Source organism: Lepidochelys kempii, chromosome 2, assembly GCF_965140285.1.
Source record: "Lepidochelys kempii isolate rLepKem1 chromosome 2, rLepKem1.hap1, whole genome shotgun sequence".
Classification (NCBI taxonomy): Eukaryota; Metazoa; Chordata; order Testudines; family Cheloniidae; genus Lepidochelys; species Lepidochelys kempii.
Genome location: NC_136381.1, coordinates 123,547,314 through 123,564,735, shown reverse-complemented (window position 1 = coordinate 123,564,735; position 17,422 = coordinate 123,547,314).

The following is a 17,422-nucleotide window of genomic DNA, read 5'->3' as shown; positions in this document are numbered from 1 at the left end:
GCACAGCTTGGAAAACCCCCAGTCAGGAGGGATAGAGGCCTAAGGAAGGTGATGGCCAAAGAGTTGGTAGCCTAAAAGCAGGTGCCCTGGAGGGATCACAGAGGTAGAATACAGATGCAGGTGATCTGAACTGTGACAACATCCACTGAATGGCGACTACCAATCCATGGCCTAGGGGAGGATTACTCTTTGCGATGTAGAGCCTGTGGGAAGGACTTCCCTCTTAATATTTCTGATCACTAATTTTGATCTTTCTCTGCTTATCTTAAAGCACATTCCTCCAGTATGTGTCATCAGGCACCATGGCTCCTGAGCTGCTTCTCCTTTTTGAAATCTGACTTCCCTTTGAACATATCTCAGGGTTTGTTGTGATGGCTCATCATACTGGCAGCTCCTTATTTCCCTGCCTTCCCCTTGCCCTCCCTTCTTAATTTGTCTTCAGCAATATTGTCATTTTGCCTCTTCCTTACCTTTACATTCTGTTTTGTCTCATTTTTTGTTCTCCATCTATTTTTTTTGTAGAAATCAAAACATTAAGTTCTCTCCTATCAACATTCACTTGCTTAACACTCTCTCATTGCATACACTCTTCTTTTAGAAAGCACTGATATGTTTTGTTTAAGTGAATCCTGGCATAAAGAACCTCTTCTGATATCTCTTCCCTTTATGTAATTACAGTATTCCTCCAGGTTAGTTCTTTCTTTCTGTAGTCCCACACCACACGTTGTGGCTCTGCAGTTGCTGTTCTTTATATTTCTATATTTTAATTGTCTGTCTCTTCTGACTGGTCTTTTGTTCCATTTGAACACTTAATTCCTTTTCTTCCTTCACCTAGTAATCTTACGAGCTCTATCACTCACACAAATCTAGTTAACTTTTTTCCTTGCAGATTTGTCTCTAACTCTTTATAGTTGGATTTTCCACATCTGATAATGTTCAAAATCTGTGTAGCCAGATTTTAAAAGTTTAGACATACTTTTTAGTTGCATGTCTAATTTGTGCATGAAATTTTTGTTGTGGAAGAAAAGCAGCTGTGTTTGTGCCTGCAAAAAGCAAAGTCTGATTATTTTGTGCATAGATACGCAATTTGTTGTTACACTTAGTTTTCACAGTTGTATCACTTTGGGCATATTTTGGCCCTAGTTTTCCCTGTGCTCAGCTGAGAGATGTGACCATCTTTGCGCTCATCTGGAAGCGCAAAAAAGCATTAAAACTGAATTAACCAGCCACTTGAGTATTTTTTCCCACCAATATAGGGAAAATTGTTGGGTGATGTAAAGATTTGTATTTACCCTGTCTTTGTTCCAAGAGTGACCATGTTTAAGGGAAAGGGGTACAGGCAAGAAGTTCCTAGTCTACATTCTTTGCTGGAATAACTCTGAGGGGCATACCCCACTGGAACAATTTAGAGCAGCTGTGCAGATCAGAGTACTGCAAAGGTGGCTTAAGTGCACCATTCCCTTTTAAATTTCATGAACTTCTTGTTCAAGGGTGGGATTTTCAAAAGAGTAAGTACCTTAAAAGCACAAATACCATTGACTTTCAGTGGAATTTGTACTCCTAAGTAACTTATGCACTTTTGAAAATTTCATCCAAGACCAGCAGTGCAGACAACTACATACCTACCTTTTTTTGGAATGGGGGGGCAGGAGGAAATCCCTTACTGTTAAATCTTCTGATCCTTTAAGTATCTCTCTTCTGGATTTCTTCAGCTTCCCCTTTATGTATCATTTTTCAATCTATTATGACTAAAGTCACAAGGTGCTTTTGTTACAAGTAGTCTTCTATGGTTTTTTGTTTTTGTTTTCGTTTTTTTTTTTTTTTTAATTTAGCAGGCCAGCAAATCTTCAGCCTTGGGAAGATAGGAGAGCTGTGCAAGCAGCAGGAGAGTTGGTTCTTTGCCTTGGTCTCTGATGGGAGTCTGTTCCAGGGACAGAGTTACTCCCTGGGAACTGGGCATTGGTGTTGGGCAGATTGCCTGGACAGCTGTTAATGACCCCCTCTGTTCCAGGATCAGAGTATAGGTGTAAATAAAATTAAGTTACACTTGGAACATACCAAGACCTTGAATCAGTGATTTCCGTTCCACTAAGATGTTGACCTACCAGGCTCCAATATCAGCAGGGGAGGGGGGGACTATATCGATATAGTCATGGCACCATCCTCACCCTATCTATATAATTGTCCTCCTCTTCCATATCAGTTGGCTGTATGGTTTAACTTTTATCTTTAATGCCCTGTCATTAACCCATGTCACTATGAAAAAAAAAATCAGTTAATGGCTTAAATTGATATTAGTGCATATTAAAACTAAAGAGACACCTGTATTAAAGAACCACTGGGGCAAGGGGGAGGGGGACAAGCAATGTCTTATGGTTGGTGGATTTTGAAAAGGTGGTTCAGAATTATGATGTCAAACTGATTTAAAAAAAAACACAAGATTTAAAAAGTTGTGATTAACTGCAGGTTTGATCGCACTGTTAAATACAATACCATTTATTTAAATATTCTTGGTTATTTTCTACATTTTCAAATATATTCAATTTCTACACAGAATACAAAGTGTACAGTGCTCACTTTATTTTTATTACAAATATCTGCACTTTATTAAAGAATTTTTCAATTCTCCTCAGACAAGTACTGTTGTGTAATCTCCTTATGTAAGTGCATTACAGGGTGGGGAATTAAAGGTAGGATTCAGTAAATGTAAACAAACTTAGTGATTGGCTGAACAAGAAGTAGGACTGAGTGCACTTTGTTTTGTTTTTGAGTGCAGTTATGTAACAAACAAATCTACATTTGGACAGTTGTTTAGGGATACCCTGAATTGCTTTCATACGGTAAATCTATTCTCTGTAGTTTGTATGCCAAACAAGGACATTTTTAATAACCATGCCCTCATAGAATTTGGTGAACTTGCAGCATTTTAAAAACATACTGAATGGGATCAATTATGCTTTTTGTATACAAGGTGGCAGGGTGGGGGGGAGGAAATCTTTCCTGTACCCTGTAGCAATTGTCTGTCTGATACCTTTTAAGCATGAGATTTGATTTCTTGTAGTTATGCAAGCTAAGATATAAGTAATGTTTAAGAATAGCTGGTAACTTTAATAAGTCAGGCTGTGGTACTTGATAAAGAAATAAGGAGGAGGGTATTTTGGGGGAGGGGGTCTTAAAAATACTTACAAGAAACTTAAGACTGACAGTTTAGCTTTGAAATCTGAGGCAATATAAAAGAAAGCGGTCAGTTTTTTTTTTTTTTTTTTTTTTTATACCCTCATTTTAAACATGCTGCCTCCCATTTCTCTTCCAAGCACAATCCTAGTTATGGCATTCTCTTAGGATCTGTATATCCTGCTGTGACTGACCATTTGACTATCTTTCCACTTTTCTAATAAGTGGACTTTTGGACTTTGGACTTTTCAATAAGTGTCCAAAACTGGACCCAGGACTGTGAGAATGCCCTTACTGAACACATTTTCTATCCCTTTTTATTAATGAAGCAAAGCACTAAAGTGAATCTTGAAATGAAGGACTTTGAGTGTGCAGTATGAACAGGAGTTTTCAGTGAGAGCCATTGTGACAAAGCCAATTTTCTTTGAGTATTGTAAGTTTCAGTATATATTCTCATATAGACTCTTTTTTAATCAATTTAAATTTTCAAGGTTGAAGAAATTTATGGGGGAGTTGGACAATGGGGGGGACAGACAATTTTTTTAATGACCGATGTTGAGATTCAAAAATTTAAAGCTTCATAACTAAAACAAATTGTCAACATCTTATGTCAAAATATAACGTAAATTGCCTTGAATCAAATTCTAATAAATTCTAAAGCAGTATTTTTCTTTGCCTACCGTACATTTTGATTATCGATGAAAATATTTTTTCAAAGGTTTGTATATGGATGGTGAAATCTGTTTAACATTTACCAATAAGTCTAATTCTTCCAAGCCTACTCATATATGAATGTAGTCTAGGATTTTCAATGGAGTGTAAGGGAGTTAGGCACCCAAATCCCATTGAATTTCCCCACAATTATCCAGTTTACATGTGCTCTGGCATTATGCAGTCCAACAACCCATAGCATTTAATTCCATAGACTATTTTGAGAAATATTATCTTGCTGTCCATTTCCTTTCAAGTCAATAATATATTAAATAGCACTAGTTAAAAATTCCCCAGCACCACACAGTATGAGATTCATTGTGGAGGTGGAGAATGCAAGCTAAAAGATCTAATCCAACAAAGATCTGTTTTGAGAGATATTGAGCATCTTCAATGCCTATTTTCTTCTTTGAAAATTGTGGGCTCTGTTTCTTGGCTTTTGCTTCCTACAGGGTCATTCTTCTCAGTCTGCCATGGGTCAAATGTGAGACAAAAATGTTAGACCCAAAATGAAGGGTACAGGAAAAATCAGTCAGGCAGGAAACTTAGAAGTAATGGGATTCATGCCTTTGATGTAAATAATTCTGTTTGAGTGAGCAAGGGCCTTGGTTCCATCCCTACCAAAATACAGGAATATGTCTTGTGCAGCTTACTTCCTCCCATGGAATAAGGGAGAAGAGAGACTGAACTGTGTCCTGGAGCAGTGTCAAGTATGCACAGCCTCTTACTCAGGCTAGACGGCAAGAGTACAAAGTAGCCATAATAATTTGTATTACTGGATGTCTGGTGGCCATAGCACAGAAATTGACCATCTTGGTAGGCTCAGAAGCCATTTATTTTTGAAGAGCAGGGTTCATTCTCTGCTTGTGGTGAATTTTAGGTGTCACTGGAAAATCTGACACCTTTTGATAAAAGACCAAAAAACCCTTAGGGATTTATTTTTTCCCTCTGTTCTTACGGGTTTTGTTTTGTTTAAACATGAAACAATACAGGCATTTTGTCTTTTGTGAATAACATGTAAATTGTGTGGCTCACACAGCTTCTTTTCAGCTTGATCACTCATTTTTGTCTCTGGGCAAGTCACTTCTTCATTTAGGCTGAGGTTTTTCAAAGCTGCCTAAGGGATTTGGATGCTCAATTCCAATAAAGTTAACAGGCCTTGGGCCTCTAAATCCCTGAGGTGATGCTAGGAATTTCAGCCTTAGTCTTTCTACCCTTCCACTTTTCCTATGTGGAAAATAGGGCTAATATCTACCTCACTGGAGACTTGTGACACTTATTGATTGTAGAACTAAATCCCTTCCTCCATATAAACCCTCAGAAACTGCATTTGGCACAAGGAACTGAGGGGCTGGGGGAGAAAAATCCTCATGTCAATCTTCTGTGTCCCCAAACCCATCTGTGTAAAGAGCCCCAAAGAGCTGAGCTCTGTTCCCCTCTGAGCAGTGGAACCATGCTGGGACCCTCCATGACAGCTGAGAAAAGAGTAGGATTTTCCTCTGAACATTGAGATCCTCAGAGAATACTATACCAAAGGCCAAATGTAGTATTCACTCTGATTATATATACATAATTAGGATGGGAAATGGCAAACTCTCTCTGTTTCTTGGAAATCTAATCCTGCAGTAGCAACTACATTGCTTTGCAATATTCAGTACACATGGAAAACAAATTATGCATTTACTCAGTATAGTATCAGTGGAGCCATTTTAAATCCCTCTGATAAACATGATTATTCATTGGCTGGCTGAATGGTGTCTAAAACCCCTTGTACCTAGGTAATATAGCTCTGAAAATACTCTAATCTGGATAAATTTAACTGCCCAAAAATGCTGGACATGCAAGTATCACACACATAGACTTTAAGGTCAGAAGGGACCACTGTGATCATCTAGTCTGACAGCCTGCATATTGCAGGCCACAGAACCTCACCCACACACTCCTGAAATAAACCCCCTAACCTCTGGCTGAATAATGAAATCCTCAAATCATGGTTTAAAGAGTTCACCATTTACACTAATTTAAACCATTGCACCAGCCTAAGAGTATATATTTAAACTTTAATTGTGCAGTGTGATTGCAGCTCAAGCTGACATACCTGAGCATGACTGCAGTCCAGGCAGACCCTAAAACTGACTCTTGAATCAATTTAGTTAAACTAGTGAAGACCCCTGTGTGGACACAGTTTATATTAGGCCCTTGGTTCACAATAGTCTGAATTTGATGACCTCCTGGACATGCTGCTAAAGTCATCTGTGCCACCAGAATTTTGGAGAAGGCTGTGGGTTTACTTCTGACGCTATCAAGAAGCACAAAGGAGTTTTTTGTAAGTGGCTGGATAAATTCCTGTTGAATGAATTATTTAATGTGCTGAAACTTAATTGTATTGTTAAAGGTGAGTAAGGTTGCTAGAACCTTAGATGAATGTCTTCAGTCATTTAAATCAAAATAAACTATTGGTTTAGCTTTACTTGGTAACTAACTGAATTAAGCTAAATTGATATGATGCAATTAAACAGTGTGTACACACAGGAGTTTGAACTAAATTGGTTTTAACAATTCTCCAGTTTAACTAAAACTGGTGCAATCTGTGTATAAACTCTCATGTATCCAGTAACCTAACTAAGGAGTTGATGATTGATGATCCATCACATCAGAACTGGTGCCTTTCCCTGAGCAACCCAATGGCTCTCCACAATTGTGGCCAGGCCAGTGCTTGGGAGGGAGGCAAGATGGCCCCATCTTTCTCTTCCCCATCCCCCCCTTGTTTCTTGGTATAATGCATCCCAAGGAGACCCAAAAGAATCAATCCTGTGCTGAGTATGGTTGACATGTGGGCCATCCAAATTCAGTGAAGCATTTGAGTACTGGCTCATCAGCATGCAAGCAAAAACCGGTCACAATCTGGCTTTGTAAATTAACACAACTGGAAACACTATGAAGGGTGAAAATCTTCTTTGATATCCACTCAGGTAATTACCTACTGATGCAGAATTTCTGCTGACATCCATAGGAGTTCCATGCAACTCTGTAGGACAGTACCTATGCTATGGTCTCCCCCTATGGATGGGAAATAAACTTTCCCCTGAGGTTGTCAGTTTGCAAACTTCACGTAGTTTGTCCATGTTCTACCCCAATGTCTGGAACATGCTTACACCCTGAACATTCACTTCTTTATATGGTACAGCACCTTTTACTGATGTGATGTATATCCAATTAGTAACTTATTGGATGATGGAATAGTATTCCTGTCTTCAATTTACTATGACTGTATGTTTCATATTCACTTCAATTAAACCAGGTTGATATTGGCTCTATTTTAAGTTTCAGTGAAATATGTTAAATCATAGACTTTAAGGTCAGAAGGGACCATTATGATTGTCTAGTCTGACCTCTTGCACAACATAGGCCACAGAATCTCACCCACCCACTCCTGTAATAAACCTCTAACCTATGTCTGAGCAATTGAAGTCCTCAAATCATGGTTTAAAGACTTCAAGGTGCAGAGAATCCTCCAGCAAGTGACCTGTGCCCCACACTGGGGAAGGAACCTCGACAGCCTTCCTCTGCAGTCTGAACTCTAGGGTACAGATGTGGGGACCTGCATGAAAACCTCCTAAGATTACTTTTACCAGCTTAGGTTAAAACTTCCCCAAGGTACAAACTATTTTACCCTTTGCCCTTGGACTTCCACTGCCACCACCAAACATCTGACCGGGTTTATTTTATTAGGAAAGAGCCCGTTTCGAAACATCTTTCTCCCCAAAATCCTCCCAACCCTTGCCCCCCACTTCCTGGGAAAGGTTTGGTAAAAATCCTCACCAATTTGCATAGGTGACCACAGACCCAAACCCTTGGATCTTAAGAACAATGAAGAAAGCATTCAGTTCTTACAAGAAGAATTTTAATAGAAGAAACAGTAAAAAAGAATCACCTCTGTAAAAATCAGGATGGTAAATACATTTACAGGGTAATTAGATTCAAAACATAGAGAATCCCTCTAGGCAAAACCTTAAGTTACAAAAAGACACAAAGACAGGAATATCCATTATATTCAGCACATCTTATTTTCTCAGCCATTTAAAGAAATCATAATCTAATGCATATCTAGCTAGATTACTTACTAAGTTCTAAGACTCCATTCCTGTTCTGTCCCCGGCAAAAGCATCACACGGACAGAGAACCCTTTGTTTCTCCCTCCCTCCAGCTTTTGAAAGTATCTTCTCTCCTCATTTGGTCATTTTGGTCAGGTGCCAGCGAGGTTATCCTAGCTTCTTAACCCTTTACAGGTGAAAGGGTTTTTCCTCTGGCCAGGAGGGATTTAAAGGTGTTTACCCTTCCCTTTATATTTATGACAAAGGCGAAAACCCCCCAGGGCCTCTGCCAATCTGCCCTGGAGGAAAAAGTCCCTCCTGACCCCAAATATGGTGATCAGTTAAACCCTGAGCATGTGGGCAAAACTCACCAGCCACACACCCAGGAAAGAATTCTCTGTAGTAACTCAGATCCCACCGTATCCAACATCCTATCAGGCATATCTACCACTAATAGCATGTCATAAATATAAAGGGAAGGGTAAACACCTTTAAAATCCCTCCTGTCCAGAGGAAAAATCCTCTCACCTGTAAAGAGTTAAGAAGCTAAAGGTAACCTCGCTGGCACCTGACGAAAATGACCAATGAGGAGACAAGATACTTTCAAAAGCTGGGAGGAGGGAGAGAAACAAAGGGTCTGTTGGTATGCTGCTTTTGCCGGGGATAGACCAGGAATGGAGTCTTAAAACTTTTAGTTAGTAAGCTAGCTAGGTATGCGTTAAATTATGATTTCTTTAAATGGCTGAGAAAAGAATTGTGCTGAATAGAATGACTATTTGTCTTTTTTGTAACTTAAGGTTTTGCCTAGAGGGATTCTGTGTTTTGAATCTAATTACCCTGTAAGGTATCTACCATCCTGATTTTACAGAGGTGATTTCTTTACTTCTATTTACTTCTATTTCTATTGTAAGAAAACTGAATGCTTTTTCATTATTCTCAGATCCAAGGGTTTGGGTTTGTGGTCACCTATGCAAATTGGTGAGGATTTTTACCAAACCTTTCCCAGGAAGTGGGGGGCAGGGTGCAAGGGTTGGGAGGATTTTGAGGGGAAAGACATGTCCAAACTGCGTTTCCCAGTAAACCCAGTTTGGTGGTGGCAGTGGATATTCCAAGGACAAAGGATAAAATTTAATTTGTATCTTGGGAAGTTTTAACCTAAGCTGGTAAAAGTAAGGTTAGGAGGTTTTCATGCAGGTCCCCACATCTGTACCCTAGAGTTCAGAGCAGGGGAGGAACCTTGACATAGCTGAAGATCAATTAATTGCCAAAATTAAACTATTCCATCATATCCCTTCCATAAACTTATCAAGCTTAGTCTTGAAGACAGATGTCTTTTGCCACCACTGCTTCCCTTGGAAGGCTGTTCCAGAACTTCACTCCTCTAATGGTTAGAAACCTTCATCTAATTTCAAGTCTAAACTTCCTGATGGCCAGTTTATATCCATTTGTTCTTGTGTCCACATTGGTACTGAGCTCAAAATTCTTCTCCCTCCGTGGTATTTATCCCTCTGATTATATTTATAGCGAGCAATCATATCTCCCCTTAGCCTTCTTTTGGTTAGACTAAACAAGCCAAGCTCTTTGAGTCTCTTTTCATAAGACGGGTTTTCCATTCCTCAGATCATCCTAGTAGCCCTTCTCTGTACCTGTTCCAGTTTCAATCATCCTTCTTAAACATGGGACACCAGAACTGCACACAATATTCCAGATGAGGTCTCACTAGTGCCTTGTATAACAGTACTAACAACTCCTTATCTCTACTGGAAATACCTCACCTGATGCATCCCAAGACCGCATTAGCTTTTTTCACGGCCATATCACATTGGCAGCTCATAGTTATCCTGTGATCAACCAATACTCAGAGGTCCTTCTCCTCCTCTGTTAATTCTAAATGATGCATCCCCAGTTTATAACAGATTCTTGTTGTTAATCCCTAAATGCATGACCTTACACTTTTCACTATTAAATTTCATCCTATTCCTATTACTCCAGTTTACAAGGTCATCTAGATCTTCCTGTATGATATCCCAGTCCTTCTCTGTTTTGGCAATACCTCCCAGCTTTGTGTCATCCGCAAATTTTATTAGCACATTCCCACTTTTTGTGCCAACATCCATAATAAAAAGATTGGTCCCAAAACCAATCCCTGAGGAACTCCACTAGTAACCTCCTTCCAGCCTGACAGTTCAACTTTCAGTGTGACCCATTGTAGTCTCCCCTTTAACCAGTTCCTTATTCACCTTTCAGTTTTCATATTGATCCCCATCTTTTCCAGTTTGGCTAATTCCCCATGTGGAACCATATCAAATGCCTTACTGAAATTGAGGTAAATTAGATCCACTGTTTCCCTTGTCTAAAAAATCTTTCTCCAAGAAAGAGATCAGTTTGGTTTGGCATGATCTACCTTTTGTAAAACCATGTTGTATTTGGTCCCAATTACCATTGACCTCAATGTCCTTAGCTACTTTCTCCTTTAATTTTTTTTCCAAGACCTTGCATACTACAGATGTCAAACTAACAGGCCTGTAGTTACCTGGATCATGATTTTTCCTTTCTTAAAAATAGGAACTATATTAGCAATTCTCCAGTCAAACGGTACAACCCCTGAGTTTACAGATTCATTAAAATTTTTTAATGAATGGGCTTGCAATTTCATGTGCCAGCTCCTTTATTCTTGGATGAAGATTATCTGGGCCCCCCGATTTAGTCCCATTAAACTGTTCAGGTTTGGCTTCTACCTCGGATGTGGTAATATCTACCTCCATATCCTCATTCTCATTTGTCATGCTACCATTATCCCTAAGATCCTCATCAGCCTTATTAAAGACTGAGGCAAAGTATTTGTTTAGATATTGGGCCATGCCTAGATTATCCTTAACCTCCACTCCATCCTCTGTTTAGCAGTCCCTCTTTCTTTTCTTCTTCTTCCTTTTCTTTATACGGCTATAGAACCTTTCACTATTGGTCTTAATTCCCTTTGCAAGGTCCAACTCTACATGGCTTTTGGTCTTTCTGACTTTATCCCTACATGTTCTGACCTCAAAGTAGCTTTCCTCGCTAATCCCTCCCATCTTCCACTCCTTGTAGGTTTTCTGCTTTTTCTTAATCACCTCTTAGGTTCTTCCTCATCCAGCTTGGTCTACAACTCCTGTCTATGAATTTTTTCCCCTTTCTTGGGATGCAGCTTCTAATGGTTTCTGCAACTTTGACTTGAAGTAATTCCAGGCCACCTTCTGCCTTTAGAGCCACAAGTTCTTCAGTTCAATCCACTTCCCTAACTAATTAGCTCTTTCAAAATCAAAAACGCTAGTCACAGATCTATTTTTTGTTTATCCTTCCATTTTGTTTGAATTGAATTAGCTCATGATCGCTCGAACCAAGGTTGTCCCCTGCAACCATTTCTTCTGAGGTCCTAACTACTCACCAAATCTAAAATGGCATCCCCTTTTGTTGGTTCAGCAACTACTTGGTGAAGGAATCCATTAGCTATCACATCTAGGAAAATCTGAGCTCTATTACTAGCACTTTTCCTCCAGTCTATATCTGGGAAGTTAGTCTCCCATGATCACACAATTCCCATTAGTATTTACTTCATTAAAAACATTAGAGGTCTCTATCCATATCCAGATCAGATCCCAGCGGTCTATAGCACACCCCAAGCACTATCCCAGGGAACGCTTTAGTAGTTTTCTTCCCCTAATGTGTTTTTGCCCAGACAAACTGTCTTAACCATTCAATCACTTATTTCTTTAGTCTATTTCATCACTTATGTACAATGCTACTCCACCACCTCTGCCTTTATTTCTGCCTTTCCTAAACAGCACTGTAGTGGGGTGGTCACCCACTACAGCGCTGACAAGGTTAAAATAGCCCGGGAGGGCTGCCCTGGGGGAGACAAAGGCTAGGCTGATGGGGAAGGTGGCCACAGCTGGCCTTATAAAGGCTGTGATCCAGGAGCTCAAGCAGTGTCTCTCTAGCTGTGGAGAGAGATGAGCCTGGCTGCTTGGGAGCTCACCAGGGTACCTAGAGTGAAGCAGGGCTAGGGAAAGGCCAGAGGAGCTGCAGAGCTCTAGGCTGGAAAACCCCCAGCCTGTAGGCCTTTCTGAAGACCTAAAGCAGGTACTGGGGTTGCAGAGGGTCATTCCAAAGTTAGGCAAAGGCAGCCGGTCCAAACCTTCCTTGCCGATGAGTGGTACAGATAGCCCCCGCACACTGGGGTAGACTAGATGAGGACTGGCAGTAGCCGCTGAGGTAAGGTGGGGATTCCCCAGGGTGGGGAGACCCAGACTGCAGGGGGACTGCAGAGGGCAGAACCCCGAGGGAAGGGGCACCAGGGTCCAGGAGGGACACAGGGGGCCTGAGGCAAGTGGGACACTGGCCTGCAGAGGGTGCTCCAGAGGCTGGAGAGCTAATTCCCAGGACTACCAGTGGGAGGCATCACATCGGTGAGTCTCGGCCTTGCTACAAGCACATACCCTTCAATACCTGTAGTCCAGGCATGACTGCTATTCCACCATGTTTCTGTTATCCCTATAATATCTGGTTTCACTTCCTGCACCAGTAGCTCTAGTTCCTCCATTTTGTTACCTAGGCTCCTCACATTAGTGTACGAACATCTTAATTTTTGCTGTTTTCGCCTTGCTCACATTCTTTACCCAATTAGGCACAGACATTCTACCGCCAGTAGTCACTATTAGACTGGTATGTACACTACCCTTCTTCCTTATGTCCATTCTCCTACCCACGGCCATATCCTTTCTTACTTTGTTTTCTTCACTCTCAATGTTAACATCTGGCGCAGAGATTACCTGGACATCTTCCCCTCAGATTCCTAGTTTAAAGCTCTCGATCAGTTGTTCCATCCTAGAAATCTATTTCCCACCTTACTCAGGTGAAGTCCATCCCAAGAGAACAGTCCTCTGCCCATGAATGCTTCCCAGTGGCCATACATCCCAAAGCCCTCCTTGTAGCACCAGTGCCTGAGCCACCTGTTGAGCATCATAATCTTGTCACACCTTTGTTCTTCTCTAGGAACAGGCAGAATCCCACGGAAGATCACCTGAGCCTCTGTTTCTTTAAGCATCTTCCCCAGCCTGGCATAATCTCCCTTGATAAGTTCCAGCAAGAATCTAGCCATATCATTTGTTCCCACATGAAGGACAATCAGTGAATTCTTTCCCGCTCCCATTAGGATCCTCTTCAGCCTCAGGTCCACATCCCATTATCTTAGCACCCGACAGACAGCACACCCTTCTGTTCTCTGGATCAGCTCTTGTTACAGGCCTGTCTATTCTTCTCAGCAAGGAGTCCCCAATCACATAGACCCGCCTTTTCCTGGCAATGGTGCAATTCTCCAATCTATCCCCTGTTCCCTGTGGCTGCAAGTCCTCTCAATTCCCATTGTCCCTTGTAATCCTCTGAAACCCATCCTGTATCCTCCTGGGGCTCGTATTTGGTGTTTATCTCCATTGACTCTTGCCTTCTTCCTATAGAACTAGCTGCTCTTCTCTTCTTCCTTACCCTCTCCCCTTCAGTGACCACCTGCTGTGCCCCTACTTCTTTTTCCAGTTCCACAAACCTGTTCCTGAGCTCTGTTTCTCCTTCACTAGCCTGTCTTTTCCTCTGCCTGGTTCTTAGTTGCATGTTTCCACTGTCCACTTTCCTCACCCAGCAGTATCCCCCTCAGAGTTCTTCAGTCCTGCTTCCATCTGTAAGTCTGAGCTTTTCTCTTCAGCCTCCTCATGTCTTTGCTCCATCTGCTTGAACATCCTTCTAAACTCGACCAGACTTTCCACCTGCATCTCCAATCCTCTGATCTTCTATCAGGCAGCACTTCATGCAGACTAAACTCTTTTCAGGTACCCCCTCCAGGATCATGCCGCAACTTCTACATCCAGTCATCTTCATTGTGTCTTCCACTGCTCCCTCTGCATCTGTCATAGCCTTCCCACCTAAATCCTGCTGGTTTGGTTTTAGTTTCCCAAACTAACACCCCCCCCCAGCAAAACAAACCTCCAACAAGCACCAAAACACTGCCCGAACACCACAAACTCCCTTCACTAGCCTGTCTGTTCCTCTGCCTGCCTCTCTTAGCCTTTCACCCGCCCCTTGCAACTCCCCTGTTTACAGCTCTGTTTGCTGGCTCCTGTGCCGCTTACCTGTGGGGGGTAACTTTTTGTTTTTACCTCTTCTGATTTGTCTGGTCATGTATGAAGTATTGATGTGCCAAAACTGCAAACTTCAACTCAAGATCTGAACCTTATCAAAGTTTCATGGGGGGGGGGGCGGTGTTCACATCCAGAATTTTTATTTGGCCCATAAAGATGGGACCAGCTGTGAAATTCAGATCTGAATTTTGAAGTTCAGGGTTCTTTAGATGGAGGATTTTAACTTGGGTACAGCTCTTGATCTGGAGTATTTCTTTACTGGAGAAAAGCATTTCAAAATGTGTCTAGTTTAAAGGAGGTTTGTTCAGTACAGTACTGCATAGAAGTGAAAAATTAAGAGGTGGGTCCATTAAGACACAGGCTTGAGTTTGGGACACTATATGGCTTCATAGCTTTTAAGACCAGAAGGAACCATTTTGGTTATCAAGTCTGATCTCCTGTATAACATAGGCCAAGGAACCTCAGCCAATAACTTCTGCATAAAGCCCATACCTGCTGTTTGAACTATAGCATATCTTTTATTAAAAAAACCAACCAAAGCTAAACTAGTACATTTAAAAAAAAGTCATGATCTAAAGACTTCAAGTGATGGAGAATCTACCACATCCTGGGGTAAGTTGTTCCAATGATGATGACTCTCTGTTAAATCTTTTGCCTTAGTTCTAGTCTGAATTTGTCTAACTTTGGCTTCTAACCCTTGGAGCTTTTGTCTGCTAGATTAAAGAGACATCCACTATTAGAAATCTCTTCCTATTCACAATACCCCCAAGTAGAGATTTATAAGACATTGCGTCCCAGAACTCCCCAGGGCCCAGAAAATGTGTCCACTGCACTTTGCCTTAGGACTATTCTATGTGCACTCCATCTTTTTCTGCCTCCTCTGAGACCTCCAACGCTTGGAGTGATAACAGAGTTCCTGTGCTCTCAAGTCAAATTTTGCTCTATCACCCTGTGGACCACATATGAGCCAGTCACAATCTGGCCCACAGTAGATTGTCTTTGTAAGTAATTTTGTATTTCTGAGTTGAATCAGAGTGCATGGAAGCTATTTTTGCCTCTTATTTGAAATGAATGAAGCTGACAGCAACAGTTTCTATGCCTGAAAGATGCTGTTTCTAACCTTAATCACTGGGGATATCTTTCCTCTTTAAAATTAAAACATGCGATTAAAATGCAAATCAATGCCATAAAGATATAATAATGTACAAGTTAGTTTGAACTGGGCTGCTTAAATGGTGGGGTGGAGGTGTATATAATCTATAAATAGCAAGTAGTGCATTCCAATTACAGAAGAATGTCAATTCCACTCCTACTGCAGTAGTTTACAACTCAGTGTGGAAATATATAGTTCATCTTCTGGTGTTTCTGTTTGTGTGTAAATGGCTATTCTGGGAGCAGATGACTTGGGATGAAAGAAAAAGGGAGTCCTAAAAGTTTTATAAAAAGCAGCAACTCAGACAAAACAAAATTTCTAATGGAAAGGGGGTAAATAAAATGCCACCAGTAGTCTACTCCTTAGTGGGGTTTCACCAGGAAAGAAGTGTCTTCAAGGATGTATGCAAAATAGGTACAGTCATACATAACAGCCAACATTTTTAAACTTGGATATCTACAGCTAGGTACTTAGGATGGGATCCGTGAAGGTATGTAGCAATGACTATGCTGAGTGACACAGTGCCTAACTTTTGGGTTGCTAAAAATTACAGGAACAACACTATAATCCATAAAGCTAGGTACTCAGGCTCTCTGAATAATAAATGGGAGAGATAGGACCCTCTGTATGTGATCCACAAAAGCCAGCATGCTACGCAGCTCCCTGCCAAAGGTAGCCAATGGGAGATGCTGACGAGGGGTGTGTGCCAAGTCCTGCCCCTCTCTTGGAGACTGACACCTGTGTCAGCATGATCCATGAAAGGGAATCCACTGCCTGGAATCAGGTGACTTAGGCACCTAAGCTGCTTTTTGAGGGAATGAGTTAGGTGCATGCCTCACTGCACACAAACCAGCAAGAGAAGGAGGTGGAGGTGGAATTCTCCGTGCCCCCCCCATTATAATTAAACAAGAAGTTAGGGCTTTATTTTATTTGTATAAAACAATGCCAGTTTTTTTTTAAAGCAAATTTTTCCTGGTTTTTTTTGGCATTACAAGTTTAAATCAGTTGTACTTTATGCCAATTAACATCCTGTACTTGACATTCACTGGAATGCTAAATGTGACATTTATTTGAAATTCATGCATACTGAAGATGTTCCACTGCTCTGTATTGCATGGAATTTATATTTTCTATGGTAACATAAACATGGAGAAAATCCAAGGAAACCTGCAGTGTAAATTGCAGTGATATACAGCACGTGGAGTAGACAAAGGAAGGATGGGGGGGGGGGGGAGAGGAGTAGGTAGGGGAAAGAGAATCTGATCCTCATGGTTATAGCAGTCCCAAATGGAATAAGGAGTCAGAACAAGAAGTATAGCCCTGAATACACATGCTTTCTGCTGGGTGTCTGCCTGCTATGGTATTCTAGGATGCCTTTTTTGGGGGGGGGGGGGGGGGGGAATGAGGTCAAGGACTCAGAATTGGAAGAAAGAGAGAAGTTAATTGTGTGGGTGAGGGACTGGCAATAGAATCTGCTCTCAAAGACACTGCTGGAGTATAAGGAGGAGCCTGTATGTGAGATCTCAAGTTTGGAAGGGGGCATTTTGGCTATGTGCCTCACTTATCCTTAATACATTTTCCAGAAGTGATGTTTTACTATCACCATCTTTTCTAAAATAGGCTCTCATGCTGCCAGGGATTTCATAATGATGTTCTGTGACCATACTGTAAAGTCAAATAAACACAATATCTCCTTGATCTTAAGTCTTTTCTGAAAGTGGAAAGACTCCCATTGACTTCAGTGGATCAGATCCCTAGAACTTCCACTTATGACAGTTCCAAATACAGATTCATGGGGTGCAAGTAGTCCATAACGAATAACATATTCAATTTAATTTACCCTTTTTCTGTTCACAAATTATCTGCAATCAGATTACAATTTTCTTGTATTTATTTGCCCACAACTATTTGCTGAATAATTCTTGAACTGTAGCTTGTTCTTTGAGTATTTGAAAAAAGTATAGTGTCTTGACTAGTTTTGATTGGATATCAGTATCTTGGCATCGTTTCTATTCTTGATTGCAAGAGCATAACTCATATAATCAGCAGTTTCAAGCTAGTATGTGGGATTACAGATTTTAAACATTTTGCTTTCCATTAATATTATTTAACTGCTTAAAACT